Source organism: Colossoma macropomum, unplaced genomic scaffold (genome assembly GCF_904425465.1).
Source record: "Colossoma macropomum unplaced genomic scaffold, Colossoma_macropomum, whole genome shotgun sequence".
Classification (NCBI taxonomy): Eukaryota; Metazoa; Chordata; class Actinopteri; order Characiformes; family Serrasalmidae; genus Colossoma; species Colossoma macropomum.
Window position 1 is genome coordinate 32901355 of NW_023494810.1, and position 17500 is coordinate 32918854.

The 17500-nt window shown below is 41.8% G+C and overlaps 1 protein-coding gene across 1 annotated transcript in view; it reads right to left on the reverse strand.

Moving 5' to 3' along the window:
- bsnb (bassoon (presynaptic cytomatrix protein) b) overlaps window positions 1–17500 on the reverse strand; it is a 140223-nt gene that overhangs the window by 91775 nt on the left and 30948 nt on the right.

Sequence of the window (17500 nt, forward strand, 5' to 3'; positions counted from 1 at the left end):
TCGTCCCAAACTGACAGCTTATCAGTGGATATGATGCAGAACAAAGCAGATTATGCAGCGCCGGCCTGCAGAACTCAGCTGATGTTCAACACCAGCATAACAACCACGCAGACATTAAACCCCTTAAAGGGCCCAAACCCCCAAAACTGAGGCCTCGCTTTCGTCAGGTTTGATGTAACAGAAGTTAACATTGTTTCATTTATGACGTCGTTCAGCGATTAGTTGACCTCGACTCCACTTTCATCACATAACGGTCAGCTTTCAAAAGTCAGAAGTCGTGTAGCCACTAATACAATCTATACTTAAATATTCAGCCCCCCATAATAATAACAATAACCGTGAACACTCACAGAACAACCTGCATGCTTAAATGGTTCTTTGCATGGTGAAATTTTTCTTCAGACTGATGGAGAATGTGTTGTATATGGTTCTATATAGCACCAAAAAGGGTTCTTCTATTGTTACAAGCTTGATATCATACCAATAGCAGAAGCTTTGATGCTATAAAGAACGCTTTTCAAAAAGGTTCTGTACAGAATCACATACAACACATTTTGCATCAATCTGAAGAACCATTTCACAATTCAAAGAGCCCAGAACCAGTGTTTTTACTAAAGAACCGTTAAACAACCGTCTGTTTTAAGAGCGCATATAGAAGCATTTTCAAAAAGATTCTGTATAGAACCTTCTGCAACACATTCCTCATCCATCTGCAAGGAACCCTTTAAGCATGCAAGTCCTCATAGTCCTTTGAGTGTTTATGACTCTATATAGAACCATTGTCTTTACTAAAGAACCCCTGAAGAACCATCTGTTTCAAGAGTGCATATGGAACCAGTTTCAAAAAGGTTCTATACAGAACCACATAGAACACATTCAACACATACAACACATCAATCTGAAGAACAATTTCACCATGAAAAGAACCCTTTAAGCATGCAAATGGGCCTTTGAGTGATTATGGTTCTATATGGAACCACTGTCTTTACTAAAGAACCCCTGAAGAACCATCTGTTTCAAGAGTGCATATGGAACCATTTTCAAAAAGGTTCTATACAGAACCACATACAACACATTCTCCATCAGTCTCTTTTCATTTCACCATGAAAAGAACCATTTAAGCATGCAAATGGTCCTTTGAGCGATTATGGTTCTATATGGAACCACTGTCTTTACTAAAGAACCCTTGAAGAACCATCTGTTTTATAAATGCATACAGAACCATTTTTAAAAAGATTCTACATAGAACCATATACGGCACATTCTCCATCAATATGAAGAACTATTTCACCATGCGAAGATCTGTTTAAGCATGCAAATGGTTCTATACAGAAGTGAGGGTTCTAAACAGAACCATTCCCTTCACCTTGACTATAAGAAGCAAACACGTACTTTCTCTGCAACATGAAAACAATAGTTCTTTCCTAATTTTCCTTGTTTACTCCAAATGCAGCTGATCAGCCAAGACATTCGGCACTTCTTTAGCTTTACACTGGAGCTACGAGGCTAATACAGCTAACAAACTCACCAGTTAGCATGGGCCGCTAATGTTTTTAGCTATGCTAATGTACTGTAGTCCATGTTTGTGGATAACAGTGAGTCACAGAGTGTCAGAAACCACATCATCAGGATTATTAAAGATCAATAGGTGATGATTTAGATGATTTATATCGCTGTTGTCGGAGGAAAACCTTGTATCTCCATTTTTGTTGTTTTTCAGTTCTTAACATAATTTGAAAACGCCTGCTGCTCTTTACATTGTGTGCAAATTCCATGATGAATGGACCAAAAGAAACAGCCCAAAATGACTTGGAGAAAAGCCTGGTTCCATTGACTTACACTAAAAGTGAAGTAGGTTTTTTCCTCCTCCTGTAAAGTTACCATTTTGGAGATACAAGGTTTTCTTCCAACAACAGCGCTATGATGCTAACTGGTGAGGTATGAGCTTGCATCACTTGTTAGCTACATTAGCCTCATCTTAGCCAGTCGAGCCGCTCAGGAGCTGTGGGCCGTGCTGCTTTGGCCGCCTACGTAAATGAGACAAATGAGACTACAGGAGTGGAAATGTAATTTTATGCATCTTAATTCTATTCAGTGAGGTGGCAGGCGGTGTCATTTCAGGCTAGCATGCTGTGGTGTAGCGCACTGATGCAGGAAGAAAGCACAGAGGAGTGTTTTGAGATTCTATTCATTTTGGTTACAATTTAATTTACAGCAATATAATGTACTTTATGCATGTTCTGCATAACTGTATTATCCACCTGCAGAACAAACCCTTTATTTTTCAGTTCAGACATTCTAAGACTGCAAAAAAGTCTGGATACACTCCAGTTTCACAGAGAAACCGGGGGCTGGCTAACAGCCATAGCTCTGACTGCACTGCAAAGAATGATGTCTTGGCAAGTGAAAATCTCCTGTGTGGCCAACATATATAATATTTCTCATTATGAGACTGGAATAAGAACGTTATACTATAAGAGTACATTATAAGACTATTCAGCCTGTTATTAGGCTGAAAAATGACTTCCTGCCTCAAGCTAGAATGCTAATCTCCGAAAACCCCTGAAGTACTAAGAGCTGTTTATACTGTAATGTTCAGTGAACTTATAGAGAGGAGAATTCCGCTCTGTCTTCCGGGTTTCTCAAACACTAGAGGGCGCTCCCGGGCGAGCCCGAAATGAATGAGTTAACATGGAGCATTTGAGCAAAATCATAAACATTTTTATGTAAAATAATACATTTATTTCCTGAACATAGAACAGCATAAAACATTTTAACACTGCTGTTATATTTTTAAGAGCTTTTAAACTCGAGTTATAGGAGTTTAAAACGGCGCCTCATGTACGTTCATGACATCTGTGAGTGTGAACAGCCAATGAGCTGCTCTGCTCGCCAACCAATCAGCACTCAGCAGCAGTAATGTTAGCGTCCTGCTGCCCAAAACCTGTTTACTGAAGAAAAAGGAAACATACAGGAGAGTTTTCTTTGCTTTTTTAGTGAAATCCATCCTTCTACTTTCTAAAATTAAAGGAAAGTTCAGGTTCAGTGATTAGAAACTATTTTAACTTCTAATTTTTAGCTCCATTTACTCCCATTCACTGATGACTCTCGGGCTCATGGGCGCCCTCTGGCTTTTTGCACTCATGTTTTTGATATAATGGGGGAAATAGGAAGTGGCCAGGCTCCTCATAAACCAGCTCTGGTAATGTTTACTATTTTAGTTCAGTTTTAAAGTTGATCGTACTAGGACATTTGTAAATTAGCATGTTAGCTAGCTCTGTTCACTCTGACTATGATTTGAACATGTTTGCTTAGCTAGCTAGCTCTAGGTTGTTACAATCCTGCTGTAGTTAGCGTTAGCATGTCACAAGACTAGCTGTCCTATGAAGTTCTACTTCACTTTAAATGCTGCTATCAACAATAATAGTGTAATAGTGAGCAGAAGTGAGCAAAATTAGACAAAGCCACTGTGTAATGATGGACTTTCCTAAACTCGCCTCCATTTGTTCTTGACTGCACTCCAGACCTCTGGAACTATGTCCCAGAACTTCACAATGTCCTACAACTGCGTTCAAGTACAGCAGAATATTCCACAAACGCATTCTAAAACTCCAGAATGTTCTATTACACAACTATTTTCCAGAACTCCAAAGTGTCACAAAACTGTGTTCTTGAATTCCACAAATGTTCTAGAATCGTTGTACAACTATGTTTAAGAACTTCACCATGTCCTACAGCTATGTTACAGAACACCGGAATGTTCCACAAATATGTTCTAAAGCTCCAAAATGTTCAATAACATTCCAGACCTCCATAATGTTCCACAACTATTTTCCAGAACTCCAGAGTGTTACACAAGTGTGTTCTAAAACTGTAGTACAAACTGTAGTTCTAGAAATGTAGTACGACTGTTTCAGAACTTGTTCTACTGTGGAACTGTGTTCCAGGATGCACAACTGCATTCTAGAACTCCAGAAGATTAAACAACTACGCTCCAGAACTTCACAACGTCCTACAACTATGTTCTAGAACACCACAATGTTACACAAATGTGGCCTAAAACTCAAGAATGTTCCATAACATTCCGGAATTCCACAAGTTCCACAACTATTTTTCAGAACTCCACAATATTACACAACTGTGTTCTAGAGCTTCACAAATGTTCTAGAATTGCTGTACGTCCATGTTTCAGAAATATGTTCCAGAATGCCAAGCAACTATTTTCCATGACTTCACAGTGTTCTGCAACTGTGTTCTAGAACATCACAACTGTTCTAGAACTCTAGTGTTTCATAACCGTGATAACAAACTCCAGAATGTTCTAGAACTCCAAACAGAACTCTCAGTGGTGAACAATCCGTACATCCAACGACTTTCTTACATCCTAAAATAATGCTCGAAACACAAACAAACAAGCAGGAGCATGTTTATACTCTTTTATGCCGAACGGCTTCCTCAGAATTCCGAATATAGGGCATTCCTCTTTCACAATGCTTGACATCCTCTATTGTTTTGGGAGAATATAAATAGCGAGAGAGACTGAGTTGTGCGAGTTTGAACAATGGGGCATTAAAAGCTTTTGTTTGGCAGTTCATGTTGTCACAGTTTGGAAAAGGAGCTTCCAGAAAGCGTCTCTCACCAACTGGCAGCCATTTTATTAAGCAGAGCCCCATCAGTCAAAGCTGATTCGATTCCTCCAGAAAACGCCAGGCTGTCCCTTAATTTTCTACAAGAGGAAGTTGAGAGGAACACAGAACAAGCACTGCTATTAACCTGTCCTCATTAAAGGTCAAAGGAGGAAGCATTCAAAAGCTATTACGTTGGTGGGAGCTGTTACAGCAGAGTTACTGGCCAACAGTTATGACTGTAGCTGCTCTCGTTTCTGAAGGAGCCTAAAAATTTGCTTCAGAAACTGACCTACCTCTTCAAATTCAACAAGAAGATTGCGACAATAATATAAATCTGCTGATTCTCGTACAACCCCAATCCCAAAAAAGTTGGGACTCTGTAGTCCCAACTTTTTTTTCCACAAAAAATGTAAATAAATTTAAATAAAAACAGAATGCAATGGTTTGCAAATCTCATAGACCCATATTTTATTCACAATAGAACACAGAACACATATCAGATGTTGAAAGTGAGACACTTTACCGTTTCATGAAAAACATTAAATCATTTAGAACTTGATGGCAGCATCACTTCTCAAAAAAGTTGGACAGGGGCAACAAAAGGCTGGAAAAGAAAGTGGTACTAATAAAAACAGCTGGAGGAGTAATTTCCACCAGCTTACATAACTGGGTATAAGGAGCATTTTAGAGAGGCGGAGTCTCTCAGAAGCAAAGATGGGCAGAGGTTCACCAATCTGCCAAAAACTGTGTCTAAAAATTGTGGGACAACTTCAGAAAAATGTTCCTCAACGTAAAATTGTGAAGACTTTGGATATCCCACCATCTACAGTACATAATATCATCAAAAGATTTAGAGAATCTGAAGATATGCCTGTACACAAGGGACAAGGCTGACGGTCAATATTGGAAGCTGGTGATCTTCGGGCCTTCAGTCGGCACTGCATTAAAAACAGGCATGATTCTGTACTGGAAATCACTGCATGGGCTCAGAAACACTTCCAGAAATCATTGTCTGTGAACACAGTTTGCCATGTAATCCACAAATTCAGGTTAAAGCCGTATCATGCAACGAAGAAGCCACATGTCAACACGATCTAGAAACGCTGCTGTCTTCTCTGGGCCAAAGCTCATTTAAAATGGACTGAGGCAAAATGGAAAACTGTTCTGTGGTCAGAGGAACCAAAATTTGAAATTCTTTTTGGAAACCATGGACGCCACGTCCTTTGGACTCAAGAGGAGAGGGACCATCCAGCTTATCATCAGCGCGCAAAAGCCTGCATCTCTGATGGTCTGGGGTTGCATTAGTGCCTATGGCGTGGGCAGCTTACTCATCTGGAAAGGCATTATCAGTGCTGAACTGTATATAGAGGTTTTAGAACAGCAGATGCTCCCATCCAGACAGCGTCTCTTTCAGGGAAGGCATTGCATATTTTAGCAAGACAGTAAACCACATACTGCATCCATCACAACAGCACGGCTTCGCAGAAGAAGAGTCAGAGGGTGCTGAACTGGCCTGCAGTCCAGACCTTTCACCAATAGAATACATTTGCCACATCATGAAATGAAAAATCCGGCAAAGAAGACTCAGGACTGTTGAGCAGCTAGAATCCTGCATCAGACAGGAATGGGACAACATTCCTCTCCCAAAACTCCAGCAATTGGTCTCCTCACTTCCCAGACGTTTACAGACTGTTGTTAAAAGAAAAGGGGATGCTACGCAATGGTAGACGTGGTCCTGTCCCAGCTTTTTCAAGCTGCGTTGCTGCCATCAAGTTCTAAATGTGTTAATGTTTTTCATGAACTGGTAAAATGTCTCACTTTCAGCATCTGATATGTGTTCTATGTTCTACTGTGAATAAAATATGGGTCTATGAGATTTTCAAATCATTGGATTCTGTTTTTATTTACATTTATTTATATTTTACACAGCGTCCCAACTTTTTTGGAACTGGGGTTGTATTTAGAGTCTTTCCATCATCTTTTACACACAAGTAGCAGGGTCTTACTCTAATCAGTGTTGCCAGATTGGGCAGTTTCGGGCCAAATTGGGTGGATTTTGGTTAAACTGAGTGTCAGTTTTATGCAGTAAGTAAACGTTATTAAAGTTTCAAAGCACTGCAGGGTCCACAGACACATACTAATCTGCAAAAGCAGCCTGTTTTGAATTCACTGTTTTTGTGATGTCACAAATACCAACTCATTTACATACACCCAGCCCCAATCACTCACACTGAAGTTTTAAGGAGTGTTTCAGCCTGGACTGCTTTTACGATGAGGCTAAATGCAGAACAGCCAAGCAGAAACAAGCTCATTTACATATATTTGATGGGCACAGTAACAACATCAGCCTGTTGAATTGTAAGGGATAAAAACCAATTGGTTTTGGTACATAAAACCACATAAACGTCATAAGTGGACACGAAATAAAATAATATAATTGACTGTAGACTGTGGGCTCTTCTCGGCCTTCGCATGGATGATGCATATCAGTGATTATCCTGCTAGTATGAGTTGCAATGCAGTGCAGCACATGGCTGAGCGCTTGTTATCCCCGTCCGACTTGGTCGGCGACAAGCCGAACTGCGTGATTTAGACAGCCGAGAAGCGCTTCTCTTAAATCATGTGAGCAATCTGCAGCTGCTCTGACGGTTCACACAACAGCCCGCCATGTGATTTGTTGGAGCGCTCCCGTTTTAATATCACGGCCCCGTTTCAATATTGGATTTCGGAGGACAATATTGCAATAAAGATTAGCAAACAATATACAGCGCAGCTGCAGGGTATAACTACATACTATCCACTGAGATTGCTATTATTTTAGAATATGAAATGTACAGAGTTTGAAAAAGTAGCGATGGCTGAAAACTCAATTTATTGACCTGAATGCATTCAGTAATATGTTTTGATAAAATACATCAAGTAATGTACTTAGAATACATTTAGGATGAATGTGAAAAAGGAACATGGGAAGACGTCTGTTCAGACTGATCAGGCGTAACATAATGACCGCCTCCTTGTTTCTACGCTCATTGTCCATTTTATCAGCTCCACTTACTATATAGGTGCACTTTGTAGTTCTACAGTTACAGACTGTAGTCCATCTGTTTCTCTGATACTTTGTTAGCCCCCTTTTACCCTGTTCTTCAGTGGTCAGGACCCCTATGGACCCTCACAGAGCAGGTACTATTTGGGTGGTGGATCATTCTCAGCACTGCAGTAACACTGACGTGGTGGTGCTGTGTTAGTGTGTGTTGCGCTGGTCTGAGTGGATCAGACACAGCAGTGCTGCTGGAGTTTTTAAACATTGTGTCCACCACCCAAATAGTACCTGCTCTGTGAGGGTCCATGGGGGTCCTGACCACTGAAGAACAGAGTAAACTGGGGCTAACAAAGTATCAGAGAAACAGATGGACTACAGTCTGTAACTGTAGAACTACAAAGTGCACCTATATAGTAAGTGGAGCTGATAAAATGGACAATGAGCATAGAAACAAGGAGGTGGTCAGAATGTTATGCCTGATCGGTGTATATTTGCTATTAGCCCACCTTAAAATGTCTGCACACACGTACATACATGTAATCTGTTACATCCCAACTCTGAACACGGCTCTGGTGCTACAGAGACGATGACGGGGTCTCGAGGAATGTTCTAACACGCAGAACTATCAGCGCTGAAGGTGGGAAAATAGCAGAGAAGCGCTGGAGGACTGGCAGAGTTCAGTTTGTGAGCGTAGGCTGGTGTGTGTGGTCTGCTGAGTGTTGGGTCCAGATGGCTCTGTGTTCACTTCCTGCTGCCAGTCTTATGACTGATCCTGTAGATAAACGCAGAGACAGACCACTATACGCTCGCATCTGATCAGCAAAGCGCACGTCGAGCATCAGTGCTTGCCTTCTACATGCTGATGAACCCGTCTATAAGGCTCTGAAGGGGCTGTTTCTACATCAATATTAACAGCACACTGAGATGGAATGTCTGAAAGAACAACAGTGATCAATAACTAACACCTTGCTGTGGCTGATCACCCATCAATAACAGGGCTGCTAGAGCGGCGCGGTTTTTATCACCATGATATTTGGATGTGCTACCAACAAATAATGCGCGAGTGATTAGGAGGGTTTTTCATTCACGGAACTGTATTTGAACGTATGCATGAGCCCATGAAACTATTTAGATTCTCTATTAATTATTAGCCCATTTGCACTACAATTCCCAGCATGCACTGCAGTGTAACGAGCGCTCCAAACCCCCTCCCCCAACAACAATCTATGGGACAGCGGTTACACCCTAATTCTACCACACCAGTCATACCACCAAACACACGTTTCAGCTGCAGTTCAACCAACATAAACACTCAGCAGCTCAGAAACGGATCCCAAAAAATTAAAGAACTTGCAGCACAGAAAAATGACAGGAGTGTAGAAGAAGCACACAGGCAGGTTTAAAAGACCTACCTCTACCTCAGACCCACCTAAAAGGCCTTTATAACAGTTATGTGCAGCTAATGTAGTCTACTTATATATGTGTGTGTATATATAGATCAAGGTTTACTGCAAGTGCCTATATTTTACTGTTTTCCGTTTGCCGTATTTTGAATTAAGAGTGGTCAGTTCGGGTCCAAGCAAAATGTTACTTTAAAACACTAAAAACATTAGTTTCTCTGGCCCACAGATTTGTTGAGATTTTTCACTATGTCCCTTTTAGTGATTGAGTTTGACACCCCTGCCTTAAATGATGGATTAACGACCACCATAAATGACAGAGAAATCAAAGTATCTTGTTTTGGTTTACAGTATGTCCAATTTTGTGGCAAAAAAGGTCATTCTAGGCCTTCTGGAAGTTCTAGATACTGACTGTGAAACTCTAGGTTTCTGCCACTTATTAGAAATTAATAACTGTAGCAGCCACTATATGCCAGTAGGGCCCAAACAGCATTTTACAGGGTTTGAACTCTTGCTGATACTTCCAAAGAAATACTCAAATACTCAAAATCAGCCTTAAAACAACAAATATTTCATACATACATATCAACTTATGCCGAAATCTGAAAAACAACATAAATGGAGATGCAAAGTTTTGACCGACAGCAGCGATATATACATGCTCCTTTAGCGTCAGTGTGCGAGTGGAAAGCCCAGAGGTGATGTGGGGTGGATGTCTGACCTCAGGGCCTCCAAGTATTTTTGTTTGATCTCAGCTCCACTCATGAGCACCTGTGCTCAGCGGCGTAACTCTGGGCAGCGCACCCTGAAGTTCCTGAACTGAGTGGCTTTAATCTGCGTCTGTTTCTCTTCAGGAGACGAACCAGCAGTTTATTCAGGACCAATTCAATAAACATTTCACTGTAACTCAATTCAGCCACAAACCAATAAGAGCTCTGCACCACCAGGGTACACGGACTCACACTGATCACAACGCACACCTCTCTCTACCCCCTCTCTCTCTCTCACCTCTCTCTCTCTCTCTCCACTCTTAAAAAAGGTGGTTCGTCAAGGGTTCGTAAGCAAAGAAAAAGAACCCTTGGCATGAATAAATGGTTCTTTGCATCATGATAGGGTTCTTCAGACTGATGAAGAATGTGCTGTAGATGGTTCTATATAGAATCTTTTTGAAAAGGGTTCTTTATAGCACCAAAAAGTGTTCTGTTATTGTTACGATGTCAGGCTTGTTACAGTAGTACCTTCTCCACTCTCTCTCACTCTCTCCACTTGTCTATCCTTTCTCTACCCCCCCCCTCTCTCTCTTTCCTCTCCCTCCCACTCTCTCACTCTCCTCTCCCTCTCTCTCTCTGATTGTAGGGAGTTGCTCTATAAATAGACGTTCAGCTGATGGCAGTGGAATCGCCCCTGCACTGACCACACCACTCCATCACGCTCTTTCACTGTACTCCTCCTTTTTTACTCTTCCCTCTTTCCTTTACTTTTACTCATCACTGCAACCTTTTACCCAGCTCTTGTCTTTCACTTCACCATTTCATACCTCTCTCGCGCTCTCTCTGTCTGCATATACTGCATTTACAGTCGCCTTCTTTTTTCCCTCTCTAATTTTCTAACAACCAGCAGACAATCAGTCTACGCTAACAACCAGCAGGACAATCAGTCTACGCTAACAACCAGCAGAACAATCAGTCTACGCTAACAACCAGCAGGACAATCAGTCTACGCTAACAACCAGCAGGACAATCAGTCTACGCTAACAACCAGCAGGACAATCAGTCTACGCTAACAACCAGCAGAACAATCAGTCTACGCTAACAACCACAGAACAATCAGTCTACGCTAACAACCAGCAGAACAATCAGTCTACGCTAACAACGAGCAGAACAATCAGTCTACGCTAACAACCACAGAACAATCAGTCTACGCTAACAACCAGCAGGACAATCAGTCTACGCTATCAATCACCAGAACAATCAGTCTACACTAACAACCACAGAACAATCAGTCTATGCCAACAACCACAGAACAATCAGTCTACGCTAACAACTATCAGAACAATCAGTCTACGCCAACAACCACAGAACAATCAGTCTACGCTAACAGCCAGGAGGACAATCAGTCTACGCTAACAACCAGCAGAACAATCAGTCTACGCTAACAACCAGCAGAACAATCAGTCTACGCTAACAACCAGCAGGACAATCAGTCTACGCTAACAACCACAGAACAATCAGTCTACGCTAACAACCACAGGACAATCAGTCTACGCTAACAACCACCAGAACAATCAGTCTACGCTAACAACCAGCAGGACAATCAGTCTACACTAACAACCAGCAGGACAATCAGTCTACGCTAACAACCAGCAGAACAATCAGTCTACGCTAACAACCAGCAGAACAATCAGTCTACGCTAACAACTGCAGAACAATCAGTCTACGCCAACAACCAGCAGAACAATCAGTCTACGCTATCAACCAGCAGAACAATCAGTCTACGCTATCAACCAGCAGAACAATCAGTCTACGCTAACAATCAGCAGAACAATCAGTCTACGCCAACAACCAGCAGAACAATCAGTCTACGCTAACAACCACAGAACAATCAGTCTACGCTAACAACCAGCAGGACAATCAGTCTACGCTAACAACCAGCAGAACAATCAGTCTACGCTAACAACCAGCAGGACAATCAGTCTACGCTAACAACCAGCAGAACAATCAGTCTACGCTAACAACCACAGAACAATCAGTCTACGCTAACAACCAGCAGGACAATCAGTCTACGCTAACAACCAGCAGAACAATCAGTCTACGCTAACAACCAGCAGAACAATCAGTCTACGCTAACAACTAGCAGGACAATCAGTCTACGCTAACAACCAGCAGAACAATCAGTCTACGCCAACAACCACCAGAACAGTGAGTCTACGCTAACAACCACAGAACAATCAGTCTACGCTAACAACCACAGGACAATCAGTCTACGCTAACAACCACAGGACAATCAGTCTACGCTAACAACCACAGAACAATCAGTCTACGCCAACAACCACAGAACAATCAGTCTACGCTAACAACCACAGGACAATCAGTCTACGCCAACAACCACAGAACAATCAGTCTACACTAACAACCACAGAACAATCAGTCTACGCTAACAACCACCAGAACAGTGAGTCTACGCTAACAACCACAGAACAATCAGTCTACGCTAACAACCACAGAACAATCAGTCTACGCCAACAACCACAGAACAATCAGTCTACGCTAACAACCAGCAGAACAATCAGTCTACGCTAACAACCAGCAGAACAATCAGTCTACGCTAACAACCACAGAACAATCAGTCTACGCTAACAACCAGCAGGACAATCAGTCTACGGTAACAACCAGCAGAACAATCAGTCTACGCTAACAACCAGCAGAACAATCAGTCTACGCTAACAACCAGCAGAACAATCAGTCTACGCTAACAACCACAGAACAATCAGTCTACGCTAACAACCAGCAGAACAATCAGTCTACGCTAACAACCAGCAGAACAATCAGTCTACGCTGACAACCAGCAGAACAATCAGTCTACGCTAACAACCAGCAGGACAATCAGTCTACGCTAACAACCGCAGAACAATCAGTCTACGCCAACAACCACAGAACAATCAGTCTACGCTAACAACCAGCAGAACAATCAGTTTACGGTTACAACCAGCAGGACAATCAGTCTACGCCAACAACCAGCAGAACAATCAGTCTACGCTAACAACCAGCAGAACAATCAGTCTACGCTAACAACCAGCAGAACAATCAGTCTACGCTAACAACCAGCAGGACAATCAGTCTACGCTAACAACCAGCAGAACAATCAGTCTACACTAACAACCACAGAACAATCAGTCTACGCTAACAACCAGCAGAACAATCAGTCTACGCTAACAACCACAGAACAATCAGTCTACGCTAACAACCAGCAGAACAATCAGTCTACGCCAACAACCACAGAACAATCAGTCTACGCTAACAACCAGCAGAACAATCAGTTTACGATTACAACCAGCAGGACAATCAGTCTACGCTAACAACCAGCAGAACAATCAGTCTACGCTAACAACCAGCAGAACAATCAGTCTACGCTAACAACCACAGAACAATCAGTCTACGCTAACAACCAGCAGGACAATCAGTCTACGCTAACAACCACAGAACAATCAGTCTACGCTAACAACCACAGAACAATCAGTCTACGCTAACAACCACAGAACAACCAGTCTACGCTAACAACCAGCAGAACAATCAGTCTACACTAACAACCAGCAGAACAATCAGTCTATGCCAATATCTGGAATAACACTCAGTCTATTCTAAGAAACAGCAGAACAATCAGTCTACGCCAACAACCTCAGAACGTGATTTAAATATAATAATTTAAACTATATCCTCCTACAACTTTCAATCTAGAACTATAAAACTGTATCACAGAACATATAGACACCTCTCGTAAACATTACATAAAAATTTGTATGCTTCCTAGCAACCACTTAGCAACCCCCTAGCAACCATGACAGAAACCACACCAACCACATAAGAACACTTTAGCAATCACCTCCAACACCATAGCAGCCACCTGGAACACCACAGCAACTCATTTAGACTCCCCAGAAAAGCCCAAGCAATCACCAAAAATACCACGGCATCAACCTAACAATACCGTAGCAACACCCACTTAGATTACAATGCCATATCAACCACATAGTTTAACAAAGGAACCGCTTAGGAACACCCTAGAAACCACCTAAGATACCACAGCAACACCTTAGCAACCACTTTGGATAAGCTAGAAACCACCTAGCAGCATCCCAGCAACCACCCAATACATCATAACAGGCAACACAAATGTTAAGTAGAGCCATTTTGTCCCTTTTCAACAAAAATCAAACCACCTTAGGAGCCACAACATTTTATGTCCATTTCACCATCTTGGCTGTAAATGTGTCTCAGTATGTGTTAATGTGCTAATATAGGGTAAAAATATAATATAAACAAAAACACAGACATACTTTGCTCTGCTTTAAGCTTCAGCTCAGCTATAGCCGCTTTTCTCGTATCTCCGGCAGTCTGCACGCCAGTCTTCAGAGTTACAGGTTGGTGAATTATCAGTTACACATTAATTGCAGTGTTTAAGACCATTTATCATTAAAACAGAGTTAAAACTGTGTGTTAGAGCACTTAGCAAAGCTTTATTTTATTGCAAGCCATTGTTTAACGGCGACGGAGGATTAGTTTATTTCTACATTCAAATCGGATTCTGCTGTGGAGCCACAAGGCGGCAGTAAAAGAGCTGCATGTGGCTCTGGCCACTGTAGCAACCACCCACTAACAGAGCCGGTTTATGAGGGGTCTGGCCACTTCCTATTTCCCCCGTTATATCAAAAACAGGACTGCCAAACAGCAGAGGGCGCCCATGAGCGAGTCCTCAATGAATCAGAGTAAATGGAGCTAAACGGCTAAAACCAAGAAGTTAAAATAGTTTCTAATCACTGAACCAGAACTTTCCTTTAATGGTATTTTACTAAAACAGCGAAGAAATCTCACCTGTATGTTTCCATTTTTCTACAGCAAACGGGTTTTGGGCAGCAGGACGCTAACATTACTGCTACTGAGTGCTGATTGGTTGGCGAGCAGAGCAGCTCATTGGCTGTTTGCGCTCACTGACGTCATAAACGTACATGAGGCGCCGTTTTAAACTCCTATAACTCGAGTTTAAAAGCTCTTAAAAATATAACAGCAGTGTTAAAATGTTTTATGCTGCTCTGTGATCAGGAAATGATTGTATTCTTTAACAGAAAAAAACATTTAAACATTTATAAACTATGATTTTGCTCAAATGCTCCATCTTAACCCATTCATTTTGGACTCGCTCAGGAGCGCCCTCTAGCGTTTGAGAAACCTGAAAGACATTACAGAGTGTAATTCTCCTCTCTACAAGTTCTCTGCTACTGACACCAATGCAACCACCTTGATACTTTGGCAACACCTTAGCAACCACCAATCAAAGCCATAGCAATGATTTAGCAACCACCTAATAACTGTCAAGCAATGTCCTTACAACCAGCTAGAGGACGTTAGAAACCACATAGCAACACCATAGCAACTACCTGGAATACCTCTCTGGAAAACACCTACAAATACTATATAAACTATATATAAATGTCACCCCTCGACACTGGCTATAGAGTGTTTACAATCCTGGTAGTACATATGAAAACTGTTAAGGACAAATTCTGTCCCACTACTGTGAAGAAGTTGGGATTTAAACGCTGTCATTCAAGCTATTTTTGGTCACTGTTGCATGAACACGGTGTTCAAAACCAATCAGCTTCCACTGGCCTCACTGTCAGAGTGAAACCGAGGCAGATCCAGGCGTCACTGTGGTTCTCTAGTCAGCCGGAATCAGGACTAAAGATTATGTCAGCCGCGAGTGGATAATACACACAGATTATCATGCTTATAATGATTAAATGATTACAATCTGAGCCTATAGACTCAGATCTGCATCAAAAAACAGCACATTAGCTCAGTTAGCATATATAAAATACGCAGGCGGTGAATTAGCACCCTAACTCAGGCACGTCTGTGTGCTCTCTCTGCATTCCAGTATCAAGTAAGTAGTTCAGGAGGTGTACAAAATATCAGAAACACCACATGAAATACTGATTGGCCACTTTATCAGAAACACCTACCATACAGGTTTGTAGGTGTACAGTTACTGACTGAAGGCCATTTATCTATTAGACCCCCTCTAAGCTGAATAACTCATAATACATGTAGGTATTGTGATATAAACTGAGTCCGTTCTACAGTTTCTCATTAGGCTGAATGAATAACTGACTCTAAATGTAGGTATTGTGATATAAACCGAGTCCGTTCTACAGTTTTTCATTAGGCTGAATGAATAACTGACTCTAAATGTAGGTATTGTGATATAAACTGAGTCCGTTCTACAGTTTCTCATTAGGCTGAATGAATAACCGACTCTAAATGTAGGTATTGTGATATAAACTGAGTCTGTTCTACAGTTTCTCATTAGGCTGAATGAATAACTGACTCTAAATGTAGGTATTGTGATATAAACTGAGTCCGTTCTACAGTTTCTCATTAGGCTGAATGAATAACCGACTCTAAATGTAGGTATTGTGATATAAACTGAGTCTGTTCTACAGTTTCTCATTAGGCTGAATGAATAACCGACTCTAAATGTAGGTATTGTGATATAAACTGAGTCTGTTCTACAGTTTTTCATTAGGCTGAATGAATAACCGACTCTAAATGTAGGTATTGTGATATAAACTGAGTCTGTTCTGCAGTTTCTCATTAGGCTGAATGAATAACCGACTCTAAATGTAGGTATTGTGATATAAACTGAGTCTGTTCTACAGTTTCTCATTAGGCTGAATGAATAACCGACTCTAAATGTAGGTATTGTGGTATAAACTGAGTCTGTTCTACAGTTTCTCATTAGGCTGAATGAATAACCGACTCTAAATGTAGGTATTGTGATATAAACTGTCAGTTTCTCGTTAGGTTGAATGTTTTTTACCGGCACTTTTTTAAAGCTCAACCTCACAATAGTTGCTACGAAAGACCGTGTTGGTGGGAGGAGCCTGGATCAGAACATTCTTACAGGACATGTGGAACTCTCAATTATAAGCTGTTCTAACTACAGTCATTAAAGGGTTAACATGGACGTAAATTGGCCCCTTTCAGGCGTTTGCTCTGCACTGCCTACACATTCACTCTGCTTCACTTCGTTTCATTCCTATACAACAACCAGGCAGCCCACCTCCTCATTTCTACACTCACTGTCCACTTTATCAGCTCCACTGACCATATAGGAGCCCTTTGTAGTTCCACAGTTACAGACTGTAGTCCATCTGTTTCTCTGCATACTTTGTTACCCTGTTCTTCAGTGGTCAGGACCCCTATGGACCCCACAGAGCAGGTATTATTGGGCTGGTGGGTCATTCTCAGCACTGACGTGGTGGTGGTATGTCAGTGTATGTTGTGCTGGCGCAAGGGGATCAGACAAACACTGTGTCCACTCACTGTCCACTCTATTAGACACTCCTACCTTGTCAGGTAGATGTAAAGTCAGAGACGATAGCTCATCTGCCGCTGGACAGTTTGTGTTGGTCATCCTCTAGTCCTTCATCAGTGGTCACAGGACGCTGCCCACAGGACGCTGTTGGCTGGATATTTTTCGTTGGTGGACTATTCTCAGTCCAGCAGCGACACTGAGGTGTTTAAAAACTCCAGCAGCACTGCTGTGTCTGATCCACTCAGACCAGCGCAACACACACTAACACACCACCACCACGTCAGTGTTACTGCAGTGCTGAGAATGATCCACCATCCAAATAGTACCTGCTCTGTGGGGGT